Here is a 12,724-nt window from a genome sequence, read left to right on the forward strand (position 1 = left end):
AACCCTAAGCCCAGACTTAAAGTTCACAAAGCCTAAAAAGCCTTCCATATTTACATAACTGAAATAATAAAAAATAACTGAAAATTAAACTATCCCAAATTGAGTCCACTAATAATCCCCCGATTTGAGTCCATGTCCAGCCCCCTAATCTTGCGTGCTTGGAAAATATGTTGGGTCCGAGTGGTAAGCTTAAAGCCATTGAAGGTCACCCTGCATAATAGATTAATACCAAGAATAAACAACTTCATAGATATATGTTAAAATGAAACTCAATTATTGACCAATATTTCCCCATGTAATAACATGCATCCCCAATAAAAATCACAAATGGTGTAGCTAACAGTTTCCGCTATAATCATCATTTATTCAAGGAACTACAATATTCATTATTCAATTCAAACCCCACTAAATATCTTAATGAGTAGTATAGCCTTAGATCCAAACAATGTACAAGGGGGACCAATAATTTTCCTGCTGGTGGAGCATGATCGAAATAATCAGTTCATCTTCTCTCGTTGAGAAACTAAAATTCCATGGCACTGTGTGAATACTTGAATTTCAGTTGCCAAAGTAACCATTGGACTTCTCGAATGGTTCCATAACAGTTTATAACAACACACTAACATCATAAATAATCTTTTCAAACCAATTTGATAAATCCCCATTCTATGAAATTGAGAACATATATTTGTCAAAATAATTTTCAAAATGCATGAGAAAAATTTTCAAAGCATACTTAGTGCAAGAATAACCATTTACCTAATCCCTTTGTAGAGAAAATCCACAATATGGTCCACAGTTATCAAGCAACCTTGCTTCTCATTAATTCCCATTGCTTGAAGTTTTATGATTTAATTGTCCTAAGTCTTATATTTATAAGCTTCTTAGGTTTTATCCAAATCCCTTTTGGTTTTGGATTCAATTTCCCCTTTTGTTTCTAATTTTTCAATTAAATTATAACCTTATCAAATCCTAATCAAATAATACATAGGCTTTTCTTCTAAATTTATCCTCAAATCTACATCTTTAGGCCTAATCCCTCTTCAACAAGGAATTGATTTGTTTCGAATTCTTCAATTAATCCCAATCCTTCTCAAATCTTCATCCAATAATACATTTATCATTCTAATTTAACCCAATTTTTCCAAGACAACTTCTAGAATAAAGTTTATCCTCAATACAAACTTCCAGCCCAATCTAAATCCTTTCACAACTATGATAATCTGTCTCATCTCAATCTCTAATTAGAATTTGAACTAAATTCCAATTTCTTTGAAACTTTAAATTATCCTAATCTACAATGGCTTTGGAAATCCTATTTCCTTTGGAATTTTGTTTTCGCTCTTATTTGTCTCTTTTTAAAAATTCGAGTGCTACGGTTAAGCTAATAATGCACAGTTATGTTGGATTTCTATATGATCTCTTTTCTTCTTCTACTTGCCCTTTTACTTGATAAGAAGTCATCCATGGTGATGCACCCATGTACATTCATAATTGCGCCCCAATAATAATAACATTTCAAGTTTTAAACCGACTATGTGGAGTCGGCTACATGAATTCTAGCTTGGTAGTCATTTTTATCCATGTCTTATTCTCTACAAGGCTTGTAGAACTCATACCAGACCTTTTGTCTCTGCCAAGTTTTTCTTAGCCTTCATCTATCTCTTACGCTAGATACTTGTTCCATACCATCCACTCTTTTGACGTATACTTCTATTGGTCTTATTTTCACATGAGCAAACTATCTTAATCTAGTCTCACAAATCTTATCTTCAATAAAAGTTGCTACAACCTAATTATTAATAATCTTATTTCTAATTTTATCTTTTCTTGTATACCATACATCTTGTTGGAATAAATGTAATTAGATGTAATCAGCTGTCAATTAACTTGTAATTAGGCCTTAATTTTAGCCTTAATTATTGTATAGCCTTACTATAAATTTCAATAGAAGGAGGCTAGACCTTACATTGTTCTCTTTTCCTAAAAAGGGTTTTCTCTCTCTCTTGTTCAACACATCCATCTTAACATCCTCATCTAATTCATATGGACTTTCCATTTTAACCATCTTCTCTTAACTCCATGGTTAACATCCTCATTACTTTTGGATGACTAATCCTAGGTATCTGAACTAATTTGTGCTTTGTATAGCTTGATCTTATAGTTTTAACATAACATCATCTACACTTCTATTTTTACTAAACTTACATTTTGTATATTTGATTTTCAATCTGCTTAACTTAAAATCTCTAGATTCTAAATTATTTCTCTAGATCTCAGGCTTAGTATTCGTGCAGTCTTTTGTCTCATCCACCAATATAATGTCGTTGACAAATAGCATAGACTAAGGAACCTTTGCTTCGACATGTTCAGTTAATCCATTACTGGGGCAAATAAGAAGGGCTTAAAGTGGATTTTTGATGTAATCCAATTGTAATTAGAAACTTCTCAATATCTCCTCCGCATGTTCTGACACTTGTGTCACGACCCCAAGGAACCCCAAGGATATATTAGTAATACATGTCATGTGTTTTCCTTATTAGTTGCATTAGTTGCATTTTATGTTGTTGTTGTTAGCATATTCAATTTTAAGCCTATAAATAGGCTTGAGTAGGTAGAGAAAGCAGGTTAATGAATGATTTGAATCTCAATTCCCTCTCTCAATACTCTCCCACGACTTTTCTCTCTCTCCCTCAATTCTGTTATGTTCTTCCTTACCCTCTTCTTTGCTCTATCTTCCTCAAACTCTTATCAAAATTCCTTCCTAGACCCTAGCTAAACCCTAGGGTCATGACAATTGGTATCAGAGCCCTCGTTCCTCGGCAACGACTTTCTTTGTTGCTTCTTGGAATTAGAAGGAGACTTTAATAGCTGAATTCAACAACATAAGGCCACGGAATTGATCGAGCGGTGACTTGTGTGATTCCGTGCAACAAATTCCGAAGGTTGATTTTTGGAATTGGAAGGCTGTCGCGATCGGAGCAAAGCCTTCAACGATTGAGAATTACTTAGATCAGGCGAGTCCTTCAATTGACTTTTGGTGGAATTGAAGGCATGGAATAGGTCTGGGCGAGCGTGGAATTGGGATTCTAGGAGTAAGCAAGGCTGCCGATTGCGGACCAGTTGCCAGGAGCAAAACAAGGCTAGGCAATTCAGGCAATCTAGAAGCTGAAGACGAAGCAGGTGGTAGCCCCGTGGCTGGAATCTTGGCTATGGAAATGGATAGCAGCGATTCGATTATGATTCCGGCAGCTCTTAGCGGTGAGACTCAGAATTGTTGAAGGTGCAATCAATTAACTGCATCTCGGTTGTTGTTTATGAGTTAAGTGAATCAGGATAGGGCTGATCGAGGCTGCTTTGCGAGGTTCCAGTGACGAAATTCTAGTGAAGTTGGAAGCTGTGAGTAGGCAAACTTGAAGGCCAAACAAATTCGATCCTCGATTGCTGAAGTAGACTAAGGCATCAAAGAGGAGCAGATTGGAGCGATCGGAGGCTACAACGATCGCGGTCGAATCCGAGCAATCTTGAATCCGCTGTGAATCGAACGCGGAACAGGAGGACCGTGATCTGCATGCGGCCATAGGCTATTGCTCTCAGTGACGAAATCAAATCTGGTAAGGAGGAGTTACGCAGCGGAAGTTGCTTTCAAAAGCAAGACGTGGGACGGTGATTGGGTGTCGACTCCGCTGGGGCTAGCCTTAAATCAGTTTGATTCTAGCAAACTCACTGCATGTGATTGAGGCGAAAGGCAGGAGCGGTCGGGAGCGGAAATTCAGATCTAGGTCATTGAATGTGACCGAGTTGTGAAGGAAGGCGTTATTGGAAACGGTCCAGAGGAGAATTCCGCGAGTGATTTTATGGGCTGCAGCAGAATCGACCAGCATAGGAGGCAAATATGTAGCTGAACCAGATCCAAAAATAGTAGGTGAAGCAGATTATTAGAAGACGGAATTGTAGCAGCTGATTCTCAGCTACTGCATCGTTACTCAAGCTTTGCGGCTCGGATTTGGGATGGTCAAATCACCGCAGGTGACGATATGGATTGGGCAGTGATTCTTGAAATTCTGGCAAATTCAAGAAGTTCAATGAAGAAGAATTGGACTTGAAGATTGTTCTTGGTGGCGATTAAGATCAAGTGATTATCGAAGGCAGCAGCAACAGCTGAATTTTGGAGGTTCTGTTTGAATAAGAGATTAAGGAAGATTGTATAGAACAACAACCTATGGAAAATCAATTTTATGAGGCTGTTGATTATTTTAAGAGGTGGAATTCTGAAGCTAGGGAATATAAGGTAACGCAGAAGGCAATGACCCACAGTTGGGAGGATACCAGCAAAGCAAACATGCGTTGGGGACTAGCTGCCTCTCAAGAAAGAGTGTAGAGAGACTTGGAGAGGCATCAGAAGATGATGGAGCAACATGGCCAGCGGATCAACAACATGTTCAACATGCTATCACTGGATTTTCCTCCTTGGGCAGTTGCCTATCCAATTTTGCCCAAACATGGTACCCTCCCTATGACCTATGGCTTGCAAGAGACAGAGGAACTGCTAGCCTTGAAATCGGAAATTCAGGTAAGAGGTTCATCTTCCCTCACTCCCCATCATGCCCCAATGCCTAGAGAAGGGAAGTCTAGGGAGACTAATCTTGCTGGAAATTCACAAGACCAATTTGGGAAGAAGAAGAACATGATTAAGGTGACTGAGGAGTTCAACAAATTAAGTCAAGAGGGATCGGTGACAGATTATTGGGATAGATTTGAGGAGTTAAGGTCCCTATTATGGAGTGATCAGCCAGTTCTGACGGGCACTATTTTGTATCAAGATTTGTTAGTGGGTTGAAAGAAAAACTGAGGTTAATGGTCAAAATGATGATGCCTGCAACTGTGAAAGAGGCAGCTAAAAAAGCAAGGTTGCAGGAACTCACCTTGGAAGCCATCTTTAGGAAGCTTGGGCTGCAGCCTAATGAATCTATGGAGAGCGGCAAACAGATTGAAGGAGCCTCTAAGGCTGCAAATTATGACTAGCAGGAATTTGAGGAAAATTTGGAGCTGGACCGGCCAATTATAACTAAAAACTCTATCAATAAAGAGAGTTCGGACATGGATATTAGTGAAAATCACAACTTATATTTGTAGGAAGCTGATGGAGTAGCTTCGGAAGATGAGGATGACGTTGCTGATAGGTTCCATGCCAATGATGAAAGACAACCATGCAATGAGAACTTGGACCAAAGGAAGAAGCAGGAGGCTGAAGACTTGCACAATCCTGCAGCTGCTGTGAGTGATAGTCTTGCTGTTACTTCAAAGGGTGTAGATCATTTACAGGTGTTAATTCTAGTAGAAAAGGAGCAATTGAAACTAACTAAGCAGGAGAACAACCATGTGGTTCAAAAGATGAGGGAAAAGGAGGCTGTTGCCCACGGTTCAAAAGTTCAGATATTGGAGAAGGGATAGTTGACATGGAGGTCTAGGAAGTCTCTATTGAAGATAAGGAAGGAGAAGAGGTTGTGAAGAAGGGAGAGGATATGACTACACCAACCTCAGAGTTTGAAGATTATAATGAAATTTTTGTTGAGGGGAAAAAAACTCTTGCTGTTTTGTTTATTCCTTTTTCAGTTGGAGAGCTGCAACGCCGAATCAGATTTTGGCCTTCAACGAAGTTGGAATTCTTTTCTATGATTGGAAATGATATGGTTGTAGCTATAACGGATCAATTGGAACCATTCTCAACGGAAATCAGAATGAGGGGGATGGCTGGACTTGCTGTTGCAGCAAGTCATAGTACTGATGTTTTTGAAGAAAAAGGCAAAAGAAAGGGAAGATACGAGATAAGCACAAAAAAAGGCAAAGAAGAAATCATATTGCTAAGGCTGGAATTGGCTGAGGAATGGGGTCAACAACTATCAATTCTTGGGGACAAGAATTGTTTAAAGGGGTGGGGATTGTCATGACCCCAAGGAACCCCAAGGATATATTAGTAATACATGTCATGTGTTTTCCTTATTAGTTGCATTATATGTTGTTGTTGTTAGCATCTTTAATTGTAAGCCTATAAATAGGCTTGAGTAGTTAGAGAAAGCAGTTTAATGAATGATTTGAATCTCAATTCCCTCTCTCAATACTCTCCCACGGCTTTTCTCTCTCTCCCTCAATTCTATTCTGTTCTTCCTTGCCTTCTTCTTTGCTCTATCTTCCTCAAACTCTTATCCAAATTCCTTCCTAGACCCTAGCTAAACCCTAGGGTCATGACAACTTGTTTCTTATCCTTGTTCATGTCTCTAATAACCTATATATGATCACCTCAGGTTTCTTTCTTCTCTAAAACCATCCATAAGACTTATTGAGGAACTTTGTTATAACCTATATATAATCACCTCAGGTTTCTTTCTTCTCTAAAACCATCCATAAGACTTCTTGAGGAACTTTGTTATAAGCTTTTTCTAAATCTATCAATAGCATATGTAAATCCTTTTGTTTATCTCTATACATTTCCATTAGGTGCCTTAGCAAGTATACAACTTCCATTTTTGACATACTAGGCATGAAACCTAATTGGCTTTTAGACACCTTGGTTTCTTTTCTTAATCTTTTGCTCAATCACACACTCCTAAAGTTTCATAATGTGGATCATTAGCTTAATTCCTTTATAATTTCCACAACTTTAAACATCTCCTTAATTCTTGTAAACAGCTATTAAAGTGCGCTTCCTTTGCGTCTCCAACATTCTTTCTAATTTAAGGATCACACTGATACTTCATTAACCAAAAGAATTATCTTCTCTCATGCATTTTCATGTTTTCTATCAGTACGTTATCTGGTCTAACTACTTTATTATTCTTCATCTTTTTCAATGCTTGTTTTTATTTCATTTGGACATATACGTGTATCGAACATATAATTCATATCTTCTGTAAAGTTACTAAGATGCCCCAACATTTGTGGTGCATATGCACTAAAAATATCCAATGTTTCTTCTCCTATAATAACTTTAGATGCAATGATCCTATCTCCCGTTCTCTTCACATCCACTATGCCATCCTTTAAAGTCTTATTCTTAATTAGGGGTGTTCAAAAAAACCGACGGTCCGCGAAAACCGCTCGCACCGAACCGGACCGCTCAGTTTTTTTAGAGTGGTAGTCCGGCGCGGTTTGAGAAACCCCCAAATCGCACACCGCATGGTTTGGGGGTTTCGCAATTCGGTTTCAAACCGAATCGCCTGATATATATTAAAATAATTAAAAATATAAAATATAAAAAATAAAAAATAAAATATAAAAGGGAGGGTGGGGGTAACCCTAAACAATTTCAGCATTTCTCTCCTCTCCCCCTCTTCGTCTCTCAAAGCTATCGCACGTACCCATCCTCGCCGGCTGCTGCACCAATCTTGCACCCACCCATCCTCTGTCGACCATCGCACCAGACCACCTGACCCATCCCTCGTTGGCCGCCGCACCAGACCACGAGGCATGAGCGATGAAGATTTGCGATGATCCCCGCTGTTGGTCGCACCAGTCCATGCACGAGTGACGGAGACTTGCTGTGACGACCCATCCCTTGCCGTCGGTCGCACGAGCGATGGAGAGTTGCGAGGACCCATCCCTTGCCGTCGGCCGCACCAGTTCACGGACGACTCAGATTTGTTTTCCTCAGATCCAACGATACCAACTCCATTTATGACAAGGTATCTCTTCCATTTGCACTTCCATTCTTGAATGTTTTGTTAATAAGATGGTTCGGTGCGGAAGCTTGAGATCTTTGGTGGACATTGCCTAATCAAGATATTTGGATTTGGATTTATTTGTATGTCGATTGGGGTTGTTGGGATTTATCTGCAAACCGTGAAAATTGCACCGCGTTACGCGGTGCGGTTTTTTCGCCCCAAATCAAACCGGTCAGTTTGACTATATGTGAGAACCGCATGTGCGGTTCGGCGCAATAAATTGGCCAAAAACCAGCCAGACTGAACCATGCACACCCCTATCCTTAATTATCTCCACTCCATTCTTTTCCAGATCTTTCCTTGAGTACCAAAGTTGTAGAAATAGAAGTATTTTTGAATAGAGAATATTCTTTGTATATTTTAGAAGATATGTATATTCTGTGTATATTCCTCTTTCCTTTTTTGTTATTTTCCTTTTGTATTATTTTCTTCCTCTATAATGAGAAAAGGGGAATCAATGTATAATTAATCTTAAGAAATAGAGAAACATATTTTCTCAACCTTGTTTATATGGTATCAAAGCAGGAATTAGGGATTAAATCACAACTGTCCATTGTGAAACCCTAACTTTCTCTATTCCTCTGCTATACCCGAGAACTGCCGCCGCCCTTACACCAGTCGCCTGTCACCGCTGCATCCTCAAGCCGCTGTTGCCCTTACACCAGGCGCTGCCTTTGAGATTCGGCCATCCCTATCGTTGCCGCCACTACTATCGTTGTTGTTCTCCAGTGGGTTCCCACCTCTGGAACGACCACGGCCTCCTAGCCTCTCGCGAAGGTCGGCCACCATCTGTTGCTGTTCTTGTTGCCTCTTCATTGCGCATCAGAGCCACCCCTGTCTGCCATCCTTGGTTGGCGTTCCTGTTGCCTCTATATCGCGCATCAGAGCCGCCCTCGTCCGCTGTTTAGCGCCATCCTTGGTTGTCGTTCGTCGCTGTTCGTTTCCTCTGTCACCCAGATAAGTTCTTGTTCTCTATTGTTCAGATTGGGCATCTGGGTGCCTAGATCTAAGTGCCCAGATCTATGGGTCACCTCTGGCGTGTCCAGATCCGGCCACTGTGTGTTGATCTGGCCACTCCTTGGTCACGCGTTGCATCGCCTAGCTTTTGCTGCCATCACTCATACCCCCAATCTAGTTGTTCAGCCACCATAACTGACTCTGTATCTTGAGTCACTCTAACCCAGCAATCTTAGTCCTCTCAAGACCAGTTTCGAAGAAGCTCCTCCGACTCACATCTGGTACAGATTACCACCATTTGTCTCAATGGTACCAATTTCCTGCGTTGGTCGCAATCTGTTTGTACGTACATTCGAGGTCAAGGAAATATTAGCTATTTGACTGGCGCCACATCAGCCCCAGACAGTAAAGACCCACTATATGACATATGGGATGCCGAAAATTCAATGGTGATGACGTGGCTTGTTAACTCCTTGGAGGAAGAGATAAGTTCAAACTATATGTGCTTCTCTACAGGAAAGAAACTATGGGATGAAGTCACTACCATTTATTTCGATTTGGGGAATCAATCCCAAATCTATGAGCTCAACTTGAAGCTTGGTGAGATTCGAGAAGGTAGTGATACTGTCACCATATACTTTAATTCTTTAAAGCGTATATGGCAGGACTTGGATCACTTCAACACATATGAGTGGAAAAACACAGAAGATTACAAATATTATCAGAAAATGGTCGATGCTAACCAGGTATTTAAGTTTCTCACTGGACTCAATGTTGAGTATGATGAAGTCCAAGGAAGGATCGTCGGTAGAAATCCACTCTCGTCTCTAAGTGAAGCTTTTTTTGAAGTTCGCCGTGAAGAAAGCCAAAGACTTGTTATGTTGGGCAAGAATAAGAGTGGTGAAAGTGGGTTATCTGAAAATATGACGCTCGTGACTGTTGATGCTAATGCTGGTGGACCGCATATTGCGGGTCAACGAAAGGCAGAAGAAAAGCCTTGTGTTTGATGTGATCATTGCAATAAACCACGCCATACTCGGGAGACTTGTTGGGTGCTTCATGGCAAGCTAGCCAATTGGAAGCCTATATTGAAGTGATCCCAACCTATTGGTACACCCAATTGTTCATTAGCCTATTCAGGTAGAAATTACTTTGCCCTGTCTAGTTATTTTCAATCTGTTCCATGGATCATTAATTGAGGAGTGTCTGATCATATGATTGGTTTATCGCATCTATTCAACTTGTATATTCCTTGTTTTGGTAGTGAAAAAATAAGAATAGCCGATGGTAGTCTTTCACCTATTGCAAGTAAGGTTTTCATTAAACTCTCTGACAATATTTTTTTTCAATCAGTACTCCATGTTCCTAAACTTGCCTGCAATCTTCTATTCGTTAGTAAACTTTCCAAAGACTCTAATTGTCGTGTTATTTTTTTTAATTCCTATTGCATTTTTCAAGCCCAGAATTTGGGAAAGACGATTGGCAGTGTTAGAGAAATAAATAGGCTATACTATTTGGATGGAGATGTCTTGCGTAATAAAAAAGCTCACGGGCTGAGTGGTACTAGTTCTACTTCTGTTTCTAATCAAATAATGCAATGGCATCTTAGGCTAGGCCATCCTAGTTTTCCTTACTTGAAATATTTATTTCCTACGTTGTTTAAAGGATTTGATCATTCTATGTTTCAATGCGAGAGTTGTTATTTATCTAAAGATCATCGTGTTAAATTTCTTCCAAAACCCTATTGTCCTTCAAAACCATTCTATTTGATACATAGTGATGTTTGGGGCCCTTCTAAGGTCTCTACTTTCTCTGGCAAAAAATGGTTTGTTATTTTTATTGATGATTATACTCGAGTTTGTTGGGTTTACTTATTTGCAAAGAAATCAGATGTGCCTAGAACTTTCAAGGATTTTTTTCATATGATTGAAGCTTAGTTTAACACAAAAATCTGTATTCTTTGATATGATAATGGCATTGAATATTTTAATGAATCTTTGGGATTTTTTTTTAAAAGAAAAATGAAATTTACATCAATCCACTTGCCGTGAAATTCTCTAACAAAATGGTATTGCTGAACGAAAAAATCGACACCTATTAGAGGTTGTCAGGGCCATTATGTTTTCTATGAATGTCCCTAAATACCTTTGGGGTGATGCAATTTTAACTGCTTTCTATCTCATCAATTGTATGCCCACTTGTGTTCTATAGTTTTAGACTCCTGTCACCACACAAATTTATATTAGTATGGATGTGTCTTTCCTTGAAACTCAACCATACTTTCCCAAAAATCATTTTTATGGGGAGCATATTGAGAAAGAAGATAATTTTTTAAATTCTAATGTTGAAGAGGATAATTCCTTAAAACTCTATGATCCTCGTCCTACCATGATTGGTGCTCCCCTCCACTTTGATAAACAACTCAAGGATATAAATGTTCCAAACATTGTGGAATAGGGTGTGTCTGGGTCACAGGTGCCTAGCGTGATGGGATTGGAACCAGGGGCATAATTACCACAAACGGATCAAAATATTCCAAAACTGGAGTTTCAGTTTTATACGAGAAGGCAAACCCTAAAGAATACTATTAATTCGAATATTCTTCTAACAATTGAACAATCGACGTCTTCGAATGATGGGCCTTTCGATAGTACTTTTTTTTCTCATGGTAACTCTAAACTCACTCGTTTAGATTATTCTTCATTTGACTTGTCCGATCTTGATGTCCCTATTGCTACTAGGAAAGGAGTGAGATGTTGTACCAAACACCCGATTGCTAAATACTTGTCATACCAAAAATTGTCTAATTATCATAAGACATTTCTTTCAAATATTTCTATCCTGCATATCCCAAGAACAATTTAAGATGCCCTTGGTGACCCAGATTGGAAGTTAGTAGTCCAGAGGAAATGAGTGCTCTTAGAAAGAATGGAACTTGGGAGATTGTGAACAAACCGGAAGGCAAAACAACGGTAGGTTGTAAGTGGGTATTTACTATAAAATGTAAGGCAGATGGGAGCATAGAAAGATACAAAATAAGGCTGGTTGCTAAGGGATTCACCCAAACATACGGCATCGATTATCAAGAAACATGTGCTCCAGTAGCTAAAATAAACTCCATTCGAGTTCTCATCTCCCTTGCAAAGAATTTTGATTGGCCTCTCCACCAATTTGATGTAAAGTATGCATTCCTAAATGGTGATTTAGAAGAAGGAAGTGTTTATGGATCTTCCACCAGGATTTGAGAAGAGCCTCAGTACAAACAAGGCATGTCGTTTAAAAAAATCCTTGTATGGTCTAAAACAGTCTTCGAGAGCATGGTTTGAAAGATTTGGAAAGATGATGAAAAGCTATGGTTACATTCAGAGCAGTGTTCAAAAACGCGCTAGGCGCTAGTCGGGCGCCAGGCTGGGGCCTAGCGCCTAGGCGGGGCTTAGGCGGCGACTAGGAAAAATGGTTGTTATGATTGTTTTTTTTTTTTTCCTAATGAACTGGTATTAATGTATTATAGATAACAACAAGCTTGCTACCACCGCAAGCAGCAACGCAGCAAGCTTGTGTTGGCAACAAGCAGCAAGCTTGTTGCGCCTAGGCCCAAGCTTGCGTTGGCAGTAACAAGCAGCAACAAGCTTGCAACAAGCAGCAAGTTGCTGCTACTTGCTGTAGCGAGCAACATGCATAGCGGAGGAAGACCAAATCGAAGGCAGAGGAAGATGGATACATACCGGTCAAGAGACGAGATCGACGGTGGCGGTGAACGATCAAGAGACGAGATCGGCGACGAGAGAGAGAGAGAGAGAGAGAGAGAGAGAGAGAGACGACCCGCGATGAACGACTAGAGAGAGGAAGGGAAAGGGGAAATAGAGAAAGGGAAGGGGAAATAGATCGTCCCAGGCCGCGCGCGACCCAGGTGGTTAGGCGCCGCCTCGGCCGTCTAGGCGGCGCTGTGGCCCAGTTAATCGGACCCAGCGCTTAAGGTGCCGACCAGCCTTTCTTCGCCGCGGCCAGTGGTCGCCTAACGCTTAGGCGGCCGCCTAGGCCGAATT

General features: G+C 40.2%; 1 protein-coding gene across 3 annotated transcripts in view; it reads left to right on the top strand.

Moving 5' to 3' along the window:
• LOC127814276 (uncharacterized) overlaps positions 1-12,724 on the top strand; it is a 174,586-nt gene that overhangs the window by 13,489 nt on the left and 148,373 nt on the right. The window lies entirely within an intron of this gene.

This window comes from Diospyros lotus, chromosome 12, assembly GCF_014633365.1.
Source record: "Diospyros lotus cultivar Yz01 chromosome 12, ASM1463336v1, whole genome shotgun sequence".
Lineage (NCBI taxonomy): Eukaryota > Viridiplantae > Streptophyta > Magnoliopsida > Ericales > Ebenaceae > Diospyros > Diospyros lotus.